Raw genomic sequence first — 22,801 nt, 5'->3', positions numbered from 1 at the left:
GGAGGTGTTATCCAGTCACTGTATGGTGGTGTTATCAGTCACTGTATGGAGGTGCTATCCAGTCACTGTATGGAGGTGCTATCCAGTCACTGTATGGAGGTGTTATCAGTCACTGTATGGAGGTGCTATCCAGTCACTGTATGGTGGTGTAATCCAGTCACTGTATGGAGGTGTTATCCAGTTACTGTATGGAGGTGTAATCCAGTCACTGTATGGTGGTGTTATCCAGTCACTGTATGGAGGGGTTATCCAGTCACTGTATAGAGGTGTTATCGAGTCACTGTATGGAGGTGTTAACCAGACACTGTATAGAGGTGCTATCCAGTCACTGTATGGTGGTGTTATCCAGTCACTGTATGGTGGTGTTATCCTGTCACTGTATGGAGGTGTTATCCAGTCACGGTATGGAGGTGTTATCCAGTCACTGTATGGAGGAGTTATCCAGTTACTGTATGGAGGTGTTATCCAGACACTGTATGGAGGTGTTATCCAGTCACTGTATGGAGGTGTACTCCAGTCATTGTATGGTGGTGTTATCCAGTCACTGTATGGAGGTGTTATCCAGTCACTGTATGGTGGTGTTATCAGTCACTGTATGGAGGTGTTATCCAGTCACTGTATGGCGGTGTTATCCAGTCACTGTATGGAGGTGTTATCCAGTCACTGTATGGAGGTGTTATCCAGTCACTGTATGGAGGTGCTATCCAGTCACTGTATGGTGGTGTTATCCAGTCACTGTATGGAGGTGTTATCCAGTCACTGTATGGAGGAGTTATCAGTCACTGTATGGCGGTGTTATCCAGTCACTGTATGGAGGTGTAATCCAGTTACTGTATGGAGGTGTAATCCAGTCACTGTATGGTGGTGTTATTCAGTCACTGTATGGAGGTGTAATCCAGTCACTGTATGGTGGTGTTATCCAGTCACTGTATGGAGGTGTAATCCAGTCACTGTATGGTGGTGTTATCCGGTAACTGTATGGTGGTGTTATCCAGTCACTGTATGGAGGTGTTATCCAGTCACTGTATGGAGGTGTTATCCAGTTACTGTATGGAGGTGTTAACCTAGACACTGTATGGAGGTGCTATCCAGACACTGTATGGTGGTGTTATCCAGTCACTGTATGGAGGTGTTATTCAGTCACTGTATGGAGGTGTTATCCAGTTACTGTATGGAGGTGTTATCCAGTCACTGTATGGAGGTGTAATCCAGACACTGTATGGAGGTGTTATCCAGTCACTGTATGGTGGTGTTATCCAGTCACTGTATGGAGGTGTTATCCAGTCACTGTATGGTGGTGTTATCCAGTCACTGTATGGAGGTGTTATCCAGTCACTGTCTGGTGGTGTTATCCAGTCACTGTATGGAGGTGTTATCCAGTCACTGTATGGAGTTGTTATCCAGTCACTGTATGGTGGTGTTATCAGTCACTGTATGGAGGTGCTATCCAGTCACTGTATGGCGGTGTAATCCAGTCACTGTATGGAGGTGTTATCCAGTTACTGTATGAAGGTGTAATCCAGTCACTGTATGGTGGTGTTATCCAGTCACTGTATGGAGGTGTTATCCAGACACTGTATGGAGGTGTTATCCAGTCACTGTATGGTGGTGTTATCCAGTCACTGTATGGTGGTGTTATCCAGTCACTGTATGGTGGTGTTATCCAGTCACTGTCTGGAGGTGTTATCCAGTCACTGTATGGAGGTGTTATCCAGTCACTGTATGGTGGTGTTATCAGTCACTGTATGGAGGTGCTATCCAGTCACTGTATGGAGGTGCTATCCAGTCACTGTATGGAGGTGTTATCAGTCACTGTATGGAGGTGATATCCAGTCACTGTATGGTGGTGTAATCCAGTCACTGTATGGAGGTGTTATCCAGTTACTGTATGGAGGTGTAATCCAGTCACTGTATGGTGGTGTTATCCAGTCACTGTATGGAGGGGTTATCCAGTCACTGTATAGAGGTGTTATCGAGTCACTGTATGGAGGTGTTAACCAGACACTGTATAGAGGTGCTATCCAGTCACTGTATGGTGGTGTTATCCAGTCACTGTATGGTGGTGTTATCCTGTCACTGTATGGAGGTGTTATCCAGTCACGGTATGGAGGTGTTATCCAGTCACTGTATGGAGGAGTTATCCAGTAACTGTATGGAGGTGTTATCCAGACACTGTATGGAGGTGTTATCCAGTCACTGTATGGAGGTGTAATCCAGTCAATGTATGGTGGTGTTATCCAGTCACTGTATGGAGGTGTTATCCAGTCACTGTATGGTGGTGTTATCAGTCACTGTATGGAGGTGTTATCCAGTCACTGTATGGCGGTGTTATCCAGTCACTGTATGGAGGTGTTATCCAGTCACTGTATGGAGGTGTTATCCAGTCACTGTATGGAGGTGCTATCCAGTCACTGTATGGTGGTGTTATCCAGTCACTGTATGGAGGTGTTATCCAGTCACTGTATGGAGGAGTTATCAGTCACTGTATGGAGGTGTTATCCAGTCACTGTATGGCGGTGTTATCCAGTCACTGTATGGCGGTGTTATCCAGTCACTGTATGGAGGTGTAATCCAGTTACTGTATGGAGGTGTAATCCAGTCACTGTATGGTGGTGTTATTCAGTCACTGTATGGAGGTGTAATCCAGTCACTGTATGGTGGTGTTATCCAGTCACTGTATGGAGGTGTAATCCAGTCACTGTATGGTGGTGTTATCCGGTAACTGTATGGTGGTGTTATCCAGTCACTGTATGGAGGTGTTATCCAGTCACTGTATGGAGGTGTTATCCAGTTACTGTATGGAGGTGTTAACCTAGACACTGTATGGAGGTGCTATCCAGACACTGTATGGTGGTGTTATCCAGTCACTGTATGGAGGTGTTATTCAGTCACTGTATGGAGGTGTTATCCAGTTACTGTATGGAGGTGTTAACCTAGACACTGTATGGTGGTGTTATCCAGTTACTGTATGGAGGTGTTATCAGTCACTGTATGGAGGTGTTAACCAGACACTGTATGGAGGTGCTATCCAGTCACTGTATGGTGGTGTTATCCAGTCACTGTATGGAGGTGTTATTCAGTCACTGTATGGAGGTGTTATTCAGTCACTGTATGGAGGTGTTATCCAGTAACTGTATGGAGGTGTAATCCAGTCACTGTATGGAGGTGTAATCCAGTCACTGTATGGAGGTGTTATCCAGTCACTGTATGGCGGTGTTATCCAGTAACTGTATGGAGGTGTAATCCAGTCACTGTATGGTGGTGTTATCCAGTCACTGTATGGAGGTGTAATCCAGTCACTGTATGGTGGTGTAATCCAGTCACTGTATGGTGGTGTTATCCAGTCACTGTATGGAGGTGTAAGGGTACTTTCACACTTGCGGCAGGACGGATCCGACAGGCTGTTCACCATGTCGGATCCGTCCTGCGGCTATTTCGCCGTGCCCGCGGACCGCCGCTCCGTCCCCATTGACTACAATGGGGACGGGGGCGGAGCTCCGGCGCAGCACGGCGGTGCACGGAGAAAGCCGCCGGACTAAAAAGCCTGACATGCAGTAATTTTAGTCCGGCGGCCTTTCTCCGTGCAGCGCCGTGCTGCGCCGGAGCTCCGCCCCCGTCCCCATTGTAGTCAATGGGGACGGAGCGGCGGTCCGCGGGCACGGCGAAATAGCCACAGGACGTATCCGACATGGTGAACAGCCTGTCGGATCCGTCCTGCCGCTAGTGTGAAACTAGTCTAATCCAGTCACTGTATGGAGGTGTTAACCAGACATTGTATGGAGGTGCTATCCAGTCACTGTATGGTGGTGTTATCCAGTCACTGTATGGAGGTGTTATCCAGTCACTATATGGAGGTGTTATCCAGTCACTGTATGGTGGTGTTATCCGGTCACTGTATGGTGGTGTTATCCAGTCATGATATGGAGGTGTTATCCAGTCACTGTAGGGAGATGTTATCCAGTCACTGTATGGAGGTGTTATCCAGTCACTGTATGGTGTTGTTATCCAGTCACTGTATTGAGGTGTTATCCGGTAACTGTATGGAGGTGTTATCCAGTCACTGTATGGAGGTGTTATCCAATCACTGTATGGCGGTGTTATCCAGTCACTGTATGGAGGTGTAATCCAGTCACTGTATGGTGGTGTTATCCAGTCACTGTATGGTGTTGTTATCCAGTCACTGTATTGAGGTGTTATCCGGTAACTGTATGGAGGTGTTATCCAGTCACTGTATGGAGGTGTTATCCAGTCACTGTATGGTGGTGTAATCCAGTCACTGTATGGTGGTGTTATCCTGTCACTGTATGGTGGTGTTATCCAGTTACTGTATGGTGTTGTTATCCAGTCACTGTATTGAGGTGTTATCCGGTAACTGTATGGAGGTGTTATCCAGTCACTGTATGGAGGTGTTATCCAATCACTGTATGGCGGTGTTATCCAGTCACTGTATGGAGGTGTTAACCAGTTACTGTACTGGTTCACGTAATGAATAATACCTCCATATACTGACTAAATCATATATCCATATTGAATTGTACTATCATACAGTGTCCTAATTGTCATACTACAGAATAAAAAAATACTACTATACTGATTGCTCCTTGTGATAGACTATGTAGGTCCATCCACACCACAAGAGACCTGTTGTTGTGTGCCACCTGGTGTATGAGACATACTGTGCTTTTTATTAATCTTCTGCACAAACCACAACTGTTAAAGTTAATGAAAATCCTGTAGAGTGTGGCCCGTGATCCTGGATTTAATCAGGATTATCTGTGGTCCTGGAAGACTGTTCTTGATCTTAATGGATCGGTGGTTGAACAGATGATGATGGTCAGATTAGAAACGTGAGGCCCCTCATCACATGTGACATAAAAAATCTCACACATGAAGAGACGTATGAGAAATCAGATATATGAGAAGGGGTTGTCATAAGCTGGGCTCATGTAAAGATGTAAATTTCACCTTGATTCTTGGCAGGTAGAATGTTCTTCTGGAGAACTACAGTACACAAAACTGGAGCTATATATGCAGACGGATAGTAAAAAGCTGACTAAACAAGTGCAAACTCCAGGACAACAACAGAAAATCAAAACAAACAGTAAAGGGAAACAGAAAAAAGCAGCTTACGTGACAGCTCAGTAATTAGAGATGAGTCAGATAATTACTTACCTCCTGGGCTTTTCCTCTGTAACGATATCTATAGTGGTGCACAACCATTAATAAGAAGCTGCCAGATCACAGAATATCTACAGTGAACCTGTCTTTAATATTCATCTAAATGCACAGCTTGTCCGAGGCAAAGACAAATAGTCTTCTTAGACATATGTCCTTCCTTGAAGGGGTCTCCAGCTTTTTAGCAAATTTCGGCTCCACTAGACCAGTTGAAGAAGGCATACTTACCTACTCCCTTACATTCCACCTTCTTTGGTTCATTCTCATGCTCCATTCCTTGCTTGAAAACATCAAAAGTGAACAAAAGTAATTTGTGCCACTGTATCTAATCACTGGCCCCAGTGGTGAGATGCTCCTCAAGCGCCATGGGACCCAGTGACATCTTGCTTGGGAAAAAAAATTTCACCAATGCAGCCAATTGTTGTCACTGTGGCACACGTGACTACCGTCCATTCCAGAAGTTTACAAGCGGGGGCCATAGTGTGGCTTACTTAGCTGTGGACTAAAGGAAGAGTGGTGGACTGAAGGAGCCAGAAAATAACAGAATGGCGCAGGTAAGTATATTTTCCTCAACAGGTCTGGACAGGACGGGAGGGAGACAAAATTTTCTGGAGAACCTCTTTAACTTACATTCTGGCTTCAGATATTTCAAGATGAGTAGCACGAGATAACCAACCGGCATTGTTAAGGAGGACTTGTAAGCAGGATCAACTCCAACAGGCAGTATTTCTTGTACAATAGGGCTGATCCTACCGACAGGTCCTCATCAATGCTATATACTGTATGTCTGCAAACAAAAGTTTTGAATATTTATTATGAAAAAGTAGACTCTTTTATAAATTTTATGGAAAATGAAGGATGGGAGCATCTCTTAATCTCACTAAAAGAAAGATCAAAAAGAAGCAATAGTCACTAAGTTAATCAGTTTCTATGAGGAGGTAAGTTCTAGACTTGACAGCGGCGAATCAATGGATGTCGTGTATCTGGACTTCTCCAAAGCATTTGACACTGTACCACATAAAAGGTTAGTATATAAAATGAGAATGCTCGGACTGGGAGAAAACGTCTGTATGTGGGTAAGTAACTGGGTGAGGGATAGAAAACAGAGGGTGGCTATTAATGGTACACACTCAGATTGGGTCACTGTCACTAGTGGGGTACCTCAGGGGTCAGTATTGGGCCCTATTCTCTTCAATATATTTATTAATGATCTTGTAGAAGGCTTGCATAGTAAAATATCAGATAGATGACACTAAACTGTGTAAAGTAATTAACACTGAAGAGGACAGTATAATATATATATACTACAGAGGACAGTATACTGTATATATACTATAGAGGACAGTATACTATATATATATATATATATATATATATACACACTACAGAGGACAGTATACTGTATATATACACTACAGAGGACGGTATACTGTATATATATATATATATATATATATATATACACACTACAGAGGACAGTATACTGTATATATACTACAGAGGACAGTATACTATATATATACACACCACAGAGGACAGTATACTACTACAGAGGGATCTGGATAGATTGCAGGCTTGGGCAGATAAGTGGCAGATGAGGTTAAACACTGACAAATGTAAAGTTATGCACATGGGAAGGAATAATGCAAGTCACCCGTACATACTAAATGGCAAAACACTCGGTAACACTGACATGGAAAAGGATCTAGGAATTTTAGTGAACAGCAAACTAAGCTGCAAAAACCAGTGTCAGGCAGCTACTGCCAAGGCCAATAAGATAATGGGTTGCATCAGAAGGGGCAAAGATGCCAATGATGAGAACATAGTCCTACCACTTTACACATCGCTAGTCAGACCACACATGGAGTACTGTGTACAGTTCTGGGCTCCAGTGAACAAGGCAAATATAGCAGAGCTGGAGAGGGTCCAGAGGAGGGCAACTAAAGTAATAACTGGAATGGGGCAACTACAGTACCCTGAAAGATTATCAGCATTAGGGTTATTCACGTTAGAAAAAAGACGACTGAGGGGAGATCTAATTACTATGTATAAATATATTAGAGGTCAGTACAGAGATCTATCCCATCATCTATTTATTCCCAGGACGGTGACTGTGACGAGGGGACATCCTCTGCCTCTGGAGGAAAGAAGGTTTGTACACAAACATAGCAGAGGATTCTTTACGGTAAGAGCAGTGAGACTATGGAGCTCTCTGCCTGAGGAGGTGGTGATGGTGAGTACAATAAAGGAATTCAAGAGGGGCCTGGATGTATTTCTGGAGCGTAATAATATTACAGGCTATAGCTACTAGAGAGGGGTCGCTGATCCAGGGAGTTATTCTGGTGCCTGATTGGAGTCAGGAAGGAATTTTTTCCCCTTAAGTGAGGACAATTGGCTTCTACCTCACAGGGTTTTTATTTATTTTTTGCCTTCCTCTGGATCAACTTGCAGGATGACAGGCCGAACTGGATGGACAGAGGGCTTTTTTCGACCTTATAAACTACAGTATGTTTCTATGTTATCTTTACAACCCCCAGCCAATCCAGCTGCCAGGATCCAGCATGTGACCGCTGCAGCCAATTAGTGGTCTCAGTCACACGCAGACTTATCTGTCACCACATAGGCAGCCAATGATCACCAGCAGCTGATAAACATGAACTGTCGAGGGAGTCAAAAGACGAGTTGTGATCTTTTATATATATTTTTTATTACAGGACAACAAGGAAAGGTGAGCTGACGAATGAATGATCACTTGTTCCTACAGATTAGGCCTCTGCATGGAGGATTTTCACAAGCTGCAGTAGATATCTGGGGTCTTTTTGGTGTACCTACCTCCTCAAACAATATGATTTATTCTGAGCAGGTGAGTGTTGAGATATTCATTCCTTATACGTGTCCTGGCGATAGACGGAACAAACGTTCACCTCGTGTAACGATGCTCGGTGGTCAGCAGACAAATGTGACAACAAAAACAAATGTAGAGGAGGGGGGATGAATGATCATCATAGGAACAATTCTTCATTCAAATGTCTCTTAATAATTGCTTTCTTTAAATGAAATTAAATGAGCATCGATCGATTTCCTATATCACTGACTTTTGATCATTACCGGTAATTCATCTGCCTATGTAAAAGGTCCCTCACTAGGAACAGGAGTGCACTCCTCACTCATACAGTCAGAAGCATACACTCCTCTTACATACAGGAACACGTGTATGATCCTCACAGTCAGGAACATGTGTACACTTCTCATACATAAACTGGCAGGCAAACCTGAATACCTTGCTCTATATTTTTCTCCTGTGCTAGACTCTGGGTTCATTCTGGTTATTGGACTCTGTAGTCGTTGTGGTACCTTTGGAGTGGGATGCCTTTGGCTGTTGACCCATTTATGACACTCTGTCTCTTAATCTGTAAAGAGTCATGGTGCTCTATGAGCTGCTTCCCTTTAAGGACTCCTGCTGCAGGAATGTGTAGGGCTTTTCCCTCACTGCCCTATCTCTTGTGTCATTTTAGCTCCACTATTGAATCTAAACTTCCTGCAGCCCCTTCCTTGATAGGAAGAAAGACTAGCCCACTTCTGTCCAAAAAGGGGAGAGAATGAAATGGTAAGTTCCATTCTATTTAAAGCTCCCTCTCTTTGATAGATACACTGCCACCTGCTGGTGAACCAGGCACAATACATGAACATAACAGTTTCATAGCAACATTATGAATGCACAGTGTAAAAGGACCTGGAATACACAGATTACATCATTTTTTAGCCATTAGAGACAGTATCAGGGTGTAGGAATGGTAGTGCACTCTCTGGGGTACTACATGTTTACACTTTATAAACATTCAGGAACATATACTGAATATACTCCTTATACTCACACAGTCAAGCACGTGTGTGCACTCATCATACCAACATTCAGGAACATATACTGTATATACTCCTCATACTCACACAGTCAGGCACGTGTATACACTCATCATACCAACATTCAGGAAAACGTGTACAGTTCTTATAGTAAAGAACAGGTAGAGGATGTGTCTCCATCCGTATTAGGCCTCATGCACACGACCGTTGTGTGCATCCGTGGCCGTTGTTCCGTTTTCCGTGATTTTCTGCGGACCCATTGACTTTCAATGGGTCCGTTGAAAACTCGGAAAATGCACCGTTGTTCATCAGCGGCCGTGATCCGTGTTTCCTGTCCGTCAAAAAAATATGACCTGTCCTATTTTTTTGACGGACAACGGTTCACGGGCCCATTCAAGTCAATGGGTCCGTGAAAGAACACGGATGCACACAAGATTGGCATCCGCGTCCGTGATCCGTGGCCGTAGGCTACTTTCATACAGACGGATCCGAAGACCCGTCTGCATAAAAGCTTTTTCAGAGCTGAGTTTTCACTTCGTGAAAACTCAGATCCGACAGTATATTCTAACCGCACCTGAGGGGTAATTGTGCATATCATAGCCCCCTATAAGAGATCAGGGGCTGCCAGGCAGCAGGGGGCAGACCCCCCTCCCTCCCCAGTTTTAATTTCATTGATGGCCAGTGCGGGCTCCCCCCGGCACCCCCTCCCTCCCTCTATTGTATTAATTTCATTGGTGGCCAGTGCGGCCCCCCGGCCCCCCCCCCTCCCTCCCTCTATTGTATTCATTTCATTGGTGGCCAGTGTGCGGCCCCTCTCCCTCCTAGGGTGGCCAGACGTCCGGTTTTAGGCTGGACAGTCCGGTTTTCAGGCTCCCTGTCCTCCGTCCGGCGCAGTGCCTGGACGGACACAGTGATGTCCTCCTTTTCAGTAGCTCACGTCTCAGACAGCAGCATTGTGCTGTCTGAGCGTGAGCTGCAGCAACTGACCGAGGCTTCTCTCACCCCCAGTCAGTCACTAGAGCCGCAGATATGGCTCCCTGTGGATGACTGAGGGGAACAGAAGCACCCCGGCTGTCCCCGCTCACCTTCCATTCACAAAGTTCTTTCCTCTCCTCCCCCGTGTTTTTTCCAGCTGATGGTGGGGGCGTGGCTTCACTGGCATGAGGGCGTGGCTTTATGTGGTTTGGAGGCGTGGTTTGGTTAATTGTGGGGGTGGTTTGGGTCATTGTGGGTGTGGTTTGGGCCGATACGGCTTTCTAGGGTGAAGCCAGTGGCCACCCTACTCCCTCCCTCTATTGTATTAGTTTAATTGGTGGCCAGTGTGCGGCCCCCCCTCCCTCCCTCTATTGTATTAATTTCATTGGTGGCCAGTGTGCGGCCCCCCCGGCCCCCCTCCCTCCCTCTATTGTATTAATTTCATTGGTGGCCAGTGTGCGGCCCCCCCCCGGCCCCCCCTCCCTCCCTCTATTGTATTAATTTCATTGGTGGCCAGTGTGCGGCCCCCCCGGCCCCCCTCCCTCCCTCTATTGTATTAATTTCATTGGTGGCCAGTGTGCGGCCCCCCCGGCCCCCCCTCCCTCCCTCTATTGTATTAATTTTATTGGTGGCCAGTGTGCGGCCCCCCCGGCCCCCCCTCCCTCCCTCTATTGTATTAATTTCATTGGTGGCCAGTGTGCGGCCTCGCCTCCCCCCCCCCCCCGATCATTGGTGGCAGCGGAGAGTTCCGATCGGAGTCCCAGTTTAATCGCTGGGGCTCTGATCGGTAAACATGGCAACCAGGACGCTACTGCAGTCCTGGTTGCCATGGTTACTTAGCAATATTAGAAGCATCATACTTACCTGCTGGCTGCTGCGCTGTCTGTGACCGGCCGGGAGCTCTTCCTACTGGTAAGTGACAGATCATTAAGCAAAGAGCCGCACAGACCTGTCACCTACCAGTAGGAGGAGCGCCCGGCCAGTCACAGACAGCGCAGCGGGTAAGTATGATGCTTCTAATATTGCTAAGTAACCATGGCAACCAGGACTGCAGTAGCGTCCTGGTTGCCATGGTTACCGATTGGAGCCCCAGCGATTAAACTGGGACTCCGATCGGAACTCTCCGCTGCCACCAATGATCGGGGGGGGGGAGGGGAGGCCGCACACTGGCCACCAATGAAACTAATACAATAGAGGGAGGGAGAAGGGGCCGCACACTGGCCACCAATGAAATTAATACAATAGAGGGAGGGAGGGGGGCCGGGGGGGCCGCACACTGGCCACCAATGAAATTAATAAAATAGAGTTAGGGAGGGGGGGTCGGAGGGGGGCCGCACACTGGCCACCAATGATAATACAATAGAGGGAGGGAGGGGGGGCGCACACTGGCCACCAATGAAACTAATACAATAGATGGAGGGAGGGGGCCACACACTGGCCACCAATGAAATTAATACAATAGAGGGAGGGAGGGGGGCCGCACACTGGCCACCAATGAAACTAATACAATAGAGGAAGGGAGGGGGGGCCGGCGGGGCCGCACACTGGCCACCAATGAAATGAATACAGTAGAGGGAGGGAGGGGGGGCCGGGGGGAGCCGCACTTGCCACCAATGAAATTAATACAACAGAGGGAGGGGGGTCCGGGGGGGCCGCACTGGTCACCAATGAAATTAATACAATAGAGGGAGGGAGAAGGGGCAGCACACTGGCCACCAATGAAATTAATACAATAGAGGGAGGGAGGGGGGCCGGGGGGGCCGCACACTGGCCACCAATGAAATTAATAAAATAGAGGGAGGGAGGGGGGGTCGGAGGGGGGCCGCACACTGGCCACCAATGATAATACAATAGAGGGAGGGAGGGGGGGCGCACACTGGCCACCAATGAAACTAATACAATAGATGGAGGGAGGGGGGGCTGGAGGGGGCCACACACTGGCCACCAATGAAATTAATACAATAGAGGGAGGGAGGGGGGCCGCACACTGGCCACCAATGAAACTAATACAATAGAGGAAGGGAGGGGGGGCCGGCGGGGCCGCACACTGGCCACCAATGAAATTAATACAGTAGAGGGAGGGAGGGGGGGCCGGGGGGAGCCGCACTGGCCACCAATGAAATTAATACAACAGAGGGAGGGGTGGCCGGGGGGGGCCGCACTGGTCACCAATGAAATTAATACAATAGAGGGAGGGAGGGGGGGCCGGGGGGGGCCGCACTGGCCACCAATGAAATAAAAACTGGGGAGGGAGGGGGGTCTGCCCTCTGCTGCCTGGCAGCCCCTGATCTCTTACAGGGGACTATGATACGCACAATTAACCCCCCTCAGGTGCAGCACCTGAGGGGTTAATTGTGCGATCACAGCCCCCTGTAAGAGATTGGGTGCTGCCAGGCAGCAGGGGGCAGTCATGTACACAGTTCTTAGTCTATTCTAACTTGAAGCGTCCCCATCACCATGGGAACGCCTATGTGTTAGAATATACTGTTGGATCTGAGTTTCACGATCTAACTCATATCCGACAGTATATTCTAACATAGAGGAGTTCCCATGGTGATGGGGACGCTTCAAGTTAAAATATACCATCGGATTGGAGAAAACTCTGATCCGATGGTATAATAGGGACTCCTGACTTTACATTGAAAGTCAATGGGGGACGGATCCGTTTGCAATTGCACCATATTGTGTCAACGTCAAACGGATCCGTCCCCATTGACTTGCATTGTAAGTCAGGACGGATCCGTTTGGGTCCGCACGGCCAGGCGGACACCAAAACGATTTTTTCTTCATGTCCGTGGATCCTCCAAAAATAAAGGAAGACCCACGGAAGAAAAAACGGACACGGATCACGGACCTACGGACCCCGTTTTTGCGGACCTTAAAAAAAAACGGTCGTGTGCATGAGGCCTTAAGCGAGTGTTGACACCGTCAGCCCATCAGCTACTCATAGACTGCACAAAAGTGCCAGATGGTGAGAATTAGAGAACTTCTGACATGTTCTTGTACATATCATGTACTCCCCTGCTAGGGGTGCCAGCCAATGAGGCCTGCTACAAAAGCTGCTGTGGCAGGAGAATGCTTTCAAGCAGGCCACCAATAGGACCTGATGGCCCAGGCTGGAGATGAGTGGTGATCACTGTGGTGACTAAGAGATGGCAGTTGCAAAAGGAGATACAAATCAGAAACAGCCTGTTGATGGTGAATGTCTACTAAAAGAAACCAGGTCCTGGAGGAAAGTAATACTAATACAGCTCTGACTAGGTCAAGCGTCAGAAGGTCAGATAACTAAAGACAGTGGCGTAGGAAAATCAACTATCACTGAAAACACCACTAAAACACAACGTTTGATAAAATTCAATTAAATAATTGCTGATCACCTCCATTTGTACTTATATTAGTAGATTGTAAAGGAACAGATCTTTCCCTATTAATTCCCTAATGCTATTAAATCCCTACCTGAGGATGGAATGGCCGATCCCGTGTCAGGAACCTCCTGGTCACCCTAAGAAGTCCCTAACACAGAAAGAAGCCCCATCACCATGGTGTCCAAGACAGAAATGTCAGTCCAATAGTCAAGTCAATAATGTAAGCAATTTTACACCTCACTCAATATATCCACAATAAAAAAAAAGGAATTATATATCTCCAATCACAACCCAAGTATATACCCCTTAGTACCAACGCGTTTCACTGTGCCACCCAGGCACCAGCTCATCAGGGGACAACATCAGAATGGAAACTATCCAAATAGGTACAAACCGGATTCCAAAAAAGTTGGGACACTAAACAAATTGTGAATAAAAACTGAATGCAATGATGTGGAGATGGCAAATGTCAATATTTTATGTGTAATAGAACGTAGATGACAGATCAAACGTTTAATCCGAGTAAATGTATCATTTTAAAGGAAATCCCCAAAAAGTTGGGACAAGTAGCAATAAGAGGCTGGAAAAAGTAAATTTGAGCATAACGAAGAGCTGGAAGACCAATTAACACTAATTAGGTCAATTGGCAACATGATTGGGTATAAAAAGAGCTTCTCAGAGTGGCAGTGTCTCTCAGAAGCCAAGATGGGTAGAGGATCACCAATTCCCACAATGTTGCGCAGAAAGATAGTGGAGCAATATCAGAAAGGTGTTACCCAGCGAAAGATTGCAAAGACTTTGCATCTATCATCATCAACTGTGCAAAACATCATCCGAAGATTCAGAGAATCTGGAACAATCTCTGTGCGTAAGGGTCAAGGCCGTAAAACCATACTGGATGCCCGTGATCTCCGGGCCCTTAAACGACACTGCACCACAAACAGGAATGCTACTGTAAAGGAAATGACAGAATGGGCTCAGGAATACTTCCAGAAACCATTGTCAGTGACCACAATCCACCGTGCCATCCGCCGCTGCCAGCTGAAACTCTACAGTGCAAAGAAGAAGCCATTTCTAAGCAAGATCCACAAGCTCAGGCGTTTTCACTGGGCCAGGGATCATTTAAAATGGAGTGTGGCAAAATGGAAGACTGTTCTGTGGTCAGACGAGTCATGATTCAAAGTTTTTTTTGGAAATCTGGGACGCCATGTCATCCGGACCAAAGAGGACAAGGACAACCCAAGTTGTTATCAACGCTCAGTTCAGAAGCCTGCATCTCTGATGGTATGGGGTTGCATGATTGCGTGTGGCATGGGCAGCTTGCATGTCTGGAAAGGCACCATCAATGCAGAAAAATATATTCAGGTTCTAGAACAACATCTGCTCCCATCCAGACGTCATCTCTTTCAGGGAAGACCCTGCATTTTTCAACAAGATAATGCCAGACCACATTCTGCATCAATCACAACATCATGGCTGCGTAGGAGAAGGATCCGGGCACTGAAATGGCCGGTCTGCAGTCCAGATCTTTCACCTATAGAGAACATTTGGCGCATCATAAAGAGGAAGGTGCAACAAAGAAGGCCCAAGACGATGGAACAGTTAGAGGCCGGTATTAGACAAGAATGGGAGAGCATTCCTATTTCTAAACTTGAGAAACTGGTCTCCTCGGTCCCCAGACGTCTGTTGAGTGTTGTAAGTAGAAGGGGAGATGCCACACAGCGGTGAAAATGGCCCTGTCCCAACTTTTTGGGGATTTGTTGACACCATGAAATTCTGATTCAACATATTTTTCCCTTAAAATGGTACATTTTCTCAGTTTAAACTTTTGTTCCGTGATTTATGTTCTATTCTGAATAAAATATTAGAAGTTGGCGCCTCCACATCATTGCATTCAGTTTTTATTCACGATTTGTATAGTGTCCCAACTTTTTTGGAATCCGGTTTGTACAAAAATATATAAGAGAACAACTCAAATGGTGAAAGAGAACCTACAAAAACCACATAATATAGTAATCTGGACAAGCCAGATGAACCTCAGGATATACATATACTGACAACCCAGTTTCATCGATTGTAAATCGCAGCTGTCCAGACAAGTACAGCATATTTTAGATATGTATATATAATGGCAACCTGAATTATCTATGTTCTGATCTAAAGTTAGTGACCCCTGAGTTATATCAGGTATGTTAGATAACCTCTGTGTCCTGCAAATAAAAATGCATAAGATATCATAAACGCCCTGAGACATTGGTTCAGTTCCATTAGGGACCACCCAGGTGCATATCAGATATCCATCATGATAATACCAAAGTTATGTAATTGACCCTAAGAGTCCAATACTTGCACTTCTGTAGAGAAATACTTCCAAAAGGGGATAATATGAACGGGGTGGATGTCTGGTTGCAAGAAAAAGAGGAGCGCTACGTCATAGTCCAGATAAATCGAGCGCTCTTTAAAGGGGAGAGACGCACTATTATCGCAAGATTTCGGTCGCGATGATCAACATCATGACGTTCCACCGCTCTGCCATCCTTAATTTAGGACACTACTTTATTTAAAGCAGACAGCAGCAGTGTTGGTATAGATAAAGCCTGCTAAAAGTTAGTATTCCATCATATATACCTTAAATTAAAGAGGGATTTCTACCAATAAATTAGATGTCAAAAAGGAGGTATCATTCTATCATATGGCCCCATAATTACTAAATATCGGCCAAAACATGGACAAACTATAGTTTGGTGTGAAAGGGAGAATTCACATCCTGTACACCTAAAAGATGCTGAGTAAAGTGATTTCACGCGAGGGCCAATGAGGCCACTCCTTTTCCAGGTAATAACGCTGTCACTTGATATTATGACACCCAAAAACTCCCTAAGATATAGATGTTCTGGACCAGTTTTTAAGTGAAGCAAATAAAGTCCATGTTCTCATGAATCTGCTTCTCTAGCTCAGACAATTTATTGTTCTCCTGTGTTAATAAAAGTCTAATAAATCTCAAGAGAACTTTCTGTAGCCTCTTCTTCCCACTTAATCAGAAGGCCTGGAGGAACGGAAGGCAGAACATATAAGGAGCAGGTTAGCTGCTGCCAAACCAAGAGACATTAATTATTTAGATTGTGCATCAACCCTTGTACAACAGAGTTGCAAGATGAGAGAGAGACCCCAGCCTAGAGAGTACCCTCTGCCCAGCAGATGCCTGCAACATACTGCGTCATCAGGCTGCCAAGGTTCTTTCTGTACTCGACACTGTAAATAGTTGTGGTGTGACCTGTGGACTCTAATAAGACCCATTTCTTTACTGAAGTAGGTTGAGCTAGTTGTCACTGATTTTATCTGTCCTAGTCAAAGTGAGACAATCCCCCATGATGACCACAACATCCCTGGTGCAGCTCCAGTTGTAGCTCCACAATGTTAGGACACTGCAAACAAATCCCCATATCTCACAGTAACATAGATTTTGATATCAGTTATGATAATGTAGGTCAAATTTACATTTTCGGTTGAATATTATGTAATTACACCCTATACTTTGTGTGCAGCCTCCTGACTCATGGCTGTAGACACCACACCCATGCAATGAGAAGTGTGGTGACACCGATCTGCCATGATGTATGAGAAGGATGAGGATCCTTCACCAAGCTAGGCGTGACATGGTTCTGACACCAACATGATCTGGGCTTGGCTACAGGGTGTGATACTCATGTATTTCTGGAGGCTCAGTCATCTAAATGTGAAGGCACGAAACCTCACAAGGAGGAGGACAAGTCTTCTAATGAGGGCCCCAGATTGTCATTTCCAGCTGTCAAATGAAATGGAAATTTCTGATGTCTGCAGCAGTCTCTGACACAGAGGAGCACGGTGTAATCAGACTGGATATAATGATTGCATGTGATAAACCTAATGGACATCCCTTCACTTTACCAACAATATATACTGTAAAATTTGGCATATTTGGCATAAAATAAGGGCAGCAGACAAGAATTTGCATCATAAAGAAAGGTTGAGCCTGGACCTATGAAGGCGCTGCACTCCGAGATCAAGCAACCCTGCTTCTAGCCCCAACTTTATTCTGGAGTTCAATCATCAACTGTTGCTCCACCATGTAGTATACCACGACCTGATTCAGAACCTTACTCAGGCTCCACAATTATATCCACATAATCCATGTCGTATTAGTCTTAGGCCTCATGTACACGACCCTTGTGTGTTTTGCGGTCCTCAAATTGCGGATCCGCAAAATACGGATGGTGTCCGTGTGCATTCCACAATTTGCGGAACGGCACGGACAGCCATTAATATAACTGCCAGTTATTGTCCGCAAAACGGACAAGAATAGGACAGGTTATATTTTTTTAGCGGGGCCTCGGAGTGGAGCAACGGATGCGGGAAGCACACAGAGTGAATGGGTCTGCATCCGAGCCGCAAATACTGCTGCTCGGATGCGGACCAAATCAATGGTCGTGTGAATGAGGCCTTATTCAAAAGGTTATTGGTGAGGTATAAATAATACTCTTTTGAAGCTTTGCTTGTATTTTTCAGTCCTTTTATTCACGTGACCCCCGAAACGTGGCGCAGCATGGGGTAGCAATCAGTCCAGCGCTCTCAGGAATACTATGCATTATAGCGATTTATTTATATGAATAAAAGGACTGAAAACTACAAGCAAAGCTTCAAAAGAGTGAGTATTATTTATACCTCACGAATAACCTTTTGAATAATACTAAGGCCTCATACACACAACCGTGCTGTTTTTCGCGGTCCGCAAACCGCAGATCCACAAAAAACGGAAGCCGCCTGTGTGCCTTCCGCAATTTGCGAAACGGAACAGGTGGCCCATTGTAGACATGCCTAGTCTTGTCCGCAAAACAGACAAGAATAGGACATGCTATATTTTTTTTGCGGGGCCTCGGAACGGAGCAACGGATGCGGACAGCACACGGAGTGCTGTCCACATCTTTTGCGGCCCCATTGAAGTGAATGGGTCCGCACCCTTGCTGCCAAAACTGCGGCTCGGATGGGGACCATAACTACGGTCGTGTGCATGAGGCCTAATACGACTGATTGCATTATGTGGATATTCTGGTGACTGAGCCCACTTGCCCATCATGACCATGCAACCTGAGTACTGATACAATCATTTTCTGCGGCCTTGCTCCTCTCTTCTGTCCGCTTCAGATTCGGCAAGACAAATGTCCATATGTGACCAAAACATTGCTTTATAAAAATCTGGACTTTTGACACATACTGAGAATGGTCGGTTTCTGTTATATGGATTCCCTTTCACTATGTAATAAATGTGTCTTAATTTGCATGTCCAAGAAATGTGCCACAAAGTTACTGTATCACCGATTGGGGCAAAGAGCCCTTTTGCAACCACAAAGGCATGCGGTACCATTGCTATTTGGACAAGCGACCTGCGTAGCCACCTGTTCCTCTGACCAATCTTTCTAATTGCCCAGGGCAAACCACACTTCAAGGGTCTGCATTGCTGCGTTTTCCTCTCCGCAGTGGACGAGATTTGGGGGAAACTCACCATGGCATGCCACAGCATCGCCATTGTACAGCAGGACAGAAGACCAGAGCATCAAAAATTGTAACACAAACAACAAACTATAAAATATAAAATATAACAAAAGCAGAAAATCACCCTTTCTTTTAGCCATCAGCCAAAGAATGGATTGGGTGGGAGGAGGCTCGCTCTACTCTCACTCCCCTAGCTGGGTCATACACATTAGATGTATGTTGGCCAAACCAACTGACTTCAGACAAGTGAAAGGCCGATTCATTGGCCTGGATTTGTGGGAGGGGCTGGCCTGCCTACTTCAACGGCTTGCGCCCCTCCCACCTTGTACGTCGTTCAGCGTTCTGGTTGAGCACGTACCTGGCATCGATCCTGCAGGCGACGGTAAGGAACATTCGGGTCCGGTCAGCACGGTCGGCCCCTTGGTGAGTGGGGACCCCTTGCTCCGGACAGTGCATGACCGGAGGGGAGCTCTTCTCCTCCCCACCTCGTGGTGCCGGTGAGACCGCTGGCAGCTGGGGGCGGTGCACGCCGGGGAGCTCTCCGCTCCGGCAATGTGTCAGGAGGCCGCGCTGACTCCCCTCGCAGCGGTGCGCGCAGCCGGCGGCGGGCCAGCCCCTTAGGCGAAAAGGGGGGCTCCCCCGCACTGTGCGTTCTGCTTGGGAGCAGGGCGGCCTCCCACGTGGCACGCTCGTTTGTCCGGCGGGGGGCGGAGTCAGGATGTTTCGGGCCTCCCCCGCCCGGCTTGTGTCAGGGGGTTGCGCTGGGTCCCCACGTGGTGGAGCGCCCAGCCGGCGGAGGGTCAGCCCCTTAGGCTATGGGGGTCCCCCGCTCTGGGCGCTCTGCTTGGGTGCAGTGCCGCCCCCCTCGTGGCACGCTTATTTCCCGGCGGGGGGCGGGGCTTTGATATTTAGAGCCGCCCCCTGCCCGGCTCTATGTCAGGGGGTTGCGCCGTGTCCCCACGTGGTAGGGTGCTCAGCCTGCGGAGGGTCAGTCCCTCAGGCTATGGGGGACTCCCCCGCACTGGGCGCTCTGCCAGGGAACGGTGCGGCCCCCCACGTGGCAACATTTCACTGACTGGTGGGGGCGGGGCCTATGTTAGCCGGGCCACCCCCCTTACCGGTCCATGCCAGGGGGCAGCGCGGCTCCCCACGTGATAGAAGCGCCCGGCCGGCAGGTGGGTCGGCCCGTGGAGATCGAAGGGCCCCCCCGCACCGGGCGCTCTATCAGGGAGTCGCGCGTGCTCCCCACGTGGCTCACGTATGGCGTCCGTGTGGGGCGGAGGCCACCGAGCAGTGAGAATTCCCCCGCGCCATCCCTCGATGCCTGGGAGTTTCGCACTCCCCACGTGGTTATCGTTGGGGGGCGTGGGTGGCGCGGTGGTCCCGCCCCTCACCCGCTTTAAAGTCTGGCACGGGCCGCCGTGCCGCTTAGATAGGCAGGGATCCGTGATTACACTAAGGTCGGACAGGGGGAACGGGTGTTAGCCGTCGGCTGGCCTCCTCCTACCGGCTGCTCTCTAGGTTCACTACCACGTCTTCATGTCTTACTTTTCGTTTGGTTGTTTGCTACGCGTGCACATCCAGAGTTGATGCCTATTGTTTTGCTTCTAGGTCATAGTCGGTCTTACTTACGTCCTGAGGTTGTGGCCTGTCGGTAAGGTAGTAGGGGTACAGGCGGGGGTAGGGGGTGAAGAGGCCGTACTGGCGGGGTCGTGTCTCATGCTCTGTCTCACGTTCAGGTTTCATTGTTTACTAACTCCCCACGGTGGTCTTTCTGTAGTTTTCCAAGCTGGTAAGTATATCATGTTCTCTCTGCATGGTACTTGTGGGTGTCGGTTACGGTCCACTTCCTCACGATCCTTCTGGTGTCGATGTGCGAAGCTTCACGGGGGCGGGTCACCTTTCTATACACGGCTGGGCTGGTCACTGGTGCTGGCGGTCGTCCAGTGTAGCTGGTCATTTACGTTACTGTTTCCACAGCTGTGATGTCGCACGCGTCGGACATTGTCGAGGCGTCCGTGGATAAGAATGTGGCAGGAGTATCTGAAGGGGGCAGTTTACCGTCTCTACGAGCTTGGACTATCCCTAGGCTCATGTCGGAACTGACAAAGAAGGGTATCCCCTTCCCGGCTGCCGCCAGGAAGGCGGAATTATATCGGTTATGGAAAGACTCTGTGGCCTCCAGTCAAGATGTACTCCCCATGTCTACGGTGCAAACATCGCTCGCGCAGCTACATGTCATGCTGAACGGCCTAACGGCAGCTGTAAATTCCATACAAGCGAGGTTGGAGTCAGTTGAGTCTCGTGACTCGGTCGTTCCTGCTCCCCCCCCTGACGTTCCGGTAGCCACTACCTCTGCTCTAGGGGAAACCCGTACTGCCCTGGCTGTTCCCAATGTGGCGCCCTCTCATTTTGTCCCGACCAACGTCAGGAAAGACATCCTAGAGGGTAGGGATGTTAACCTTGCATCTTTACTGATAGCTTCCAGGGATCTGTCCGATAATAAGGTTATAGCTTGCGGGGAAGTCTCGGTGGTACTGAGAGGCCGCGACCACAGGCTTAACCGCAAGTTAACCATTCCCGAATTTGTCATGGCTTTTAGCCTTTTCAGAGATGTGATATGTTCGGCTAGGCCGGATAGGAGGGAGGAGCTTGATCTGTACCTTTTTCGTGTGACGGAGTTGGGTCATAAGTATGGAGGGGTTTCGTTTTATGACTACCATTGTTCTTTTTCGGCCAAGGCAGCAGCGGCTTTTACTCAGTTTGGTTATGTTACAGATTGGTCCAGCTTGGATACTGAATTATTTTGCCGGCATTTCGCAGGTCTTAAAGCTCCCTCCTGTTCGGCCTGTCAGTCCATCTTCCACTCTACCGAGTGGTGCCACAAATCAGCCAGCAGTGCTCAGTCTTTCCCTTCCGGCTCGTCGGCTGGGCCTCTCGATGTGTTGAGACCTCCCAGCTCAGTCGACAAGTTAGGCCGGCCCATCGTGCAGTTGGGTAGGTCACAGATTTGTAATAATTTTAATTTCGGGTCTTGTAATTTTGGTCAATGCCGTCTTCTACATATCTGTACCAATTGCTTTAGGGCCCACCCCAGAGCCGCATGCTCATTAAAATCAGTTAAAGCCTACATGAGTGTGGTCAATACCGATTGTTTACTAGAGCTTTTGCAGGGACACCATAATCCAGGGTTCGTGCAGTTTCTAGTTGCTGGATTCTGCAAGGGCTTTCATACGGGGTTGATCACGACACCCGAATACACGTATGAGTGCAGGAATCTCCAGTCTGCCGACAGGAACCCCGAGTCTGTTGACAAACTAATCGAGTCCGAGCTGGGTAAGGGTTTCTTGATTGGTCCTTTCAAGGTGCCCCCCTTTCAGCGATGGAGAGTCAGTCCTGTGGGGGTAGTCACGGGCAAATTCAGTAAGAAGGAGAGGCTCATCATTGACCTGTCAGCCCCACATGGTTCCCATGTCCCTAGTCTTAACTCCCTTATCCCTTCTGAGGAAGTGGGCATGAGGTATTCTTCCATCGATCAGGCCATCGCCATTATTTTACAGTTAGGGCCCGGAGCGATGTTGTCCAAGGCTGATATTTCGGACGCCTTTAAGTTACTCCCCATTATGCCAGCGCTCTGGCAGTGGCACGGCATTAAGTGGAAAGACCAATATTATTTCTCCACCAAGCTCACCTTCGGTTCTAAGAGCAGCCCCTGGCTCTTTGATCAACTGGCTCAGGCCCTTCATTGGATATTAGAACAAAAAGTCCGCTGCGAGTTTGTCATCCATTATCTTGATGACTTCCTGCTGATTGAGAGGCCAGGGGCAGCTCCCCTAGACTTGGGGAAGTTACTGAGGTGTTTCTCTCAGCTAGGTGTACCAGTCTCCCCCAAGAAA

General features: G+C 47.7%; 1 long non-coding RNA gene across 1 annotated transcript; it reads left to right on the top strand.

The window, feature by feature from the left end:
• The first annotated feature begins 5,576 nt into the window (after window positions 1-5,576).
• LOC122933735 lies at window positions 5,577-18,974 on the top strand. The gene is made up of 3 exons (XR_006388546.1): window positions 5,577-5,729; window positions 7,890-8,038; window positions 18,842-18,974. It is a non-coding gene; the product is annotated as an uncharacterized LOC122933735 (long non-coding RNA).
• Window positions 18,975-22,801: the final 3,827 nt, after the last annotated feature.

Source organism: Bufo gargarizans, chromosome 4, assembly GCF_014858855.1.
Source record: "Bufo gargarizans isolate SCDJY-AF-19 chromosome 4, ASM1485885v1, whole genome shotgun sequence".
In the NCBI taxonomy this organism is placed as follows: domain Eukaryota; kingdom Metazoa; phylum Chordata; class Amphibia; order Anura; family Bufonidae; genus Bufo; species Bufo gargarizans.
This window is presented reverse-complemented; position numbering and strand designations above follow the sequence as displayed.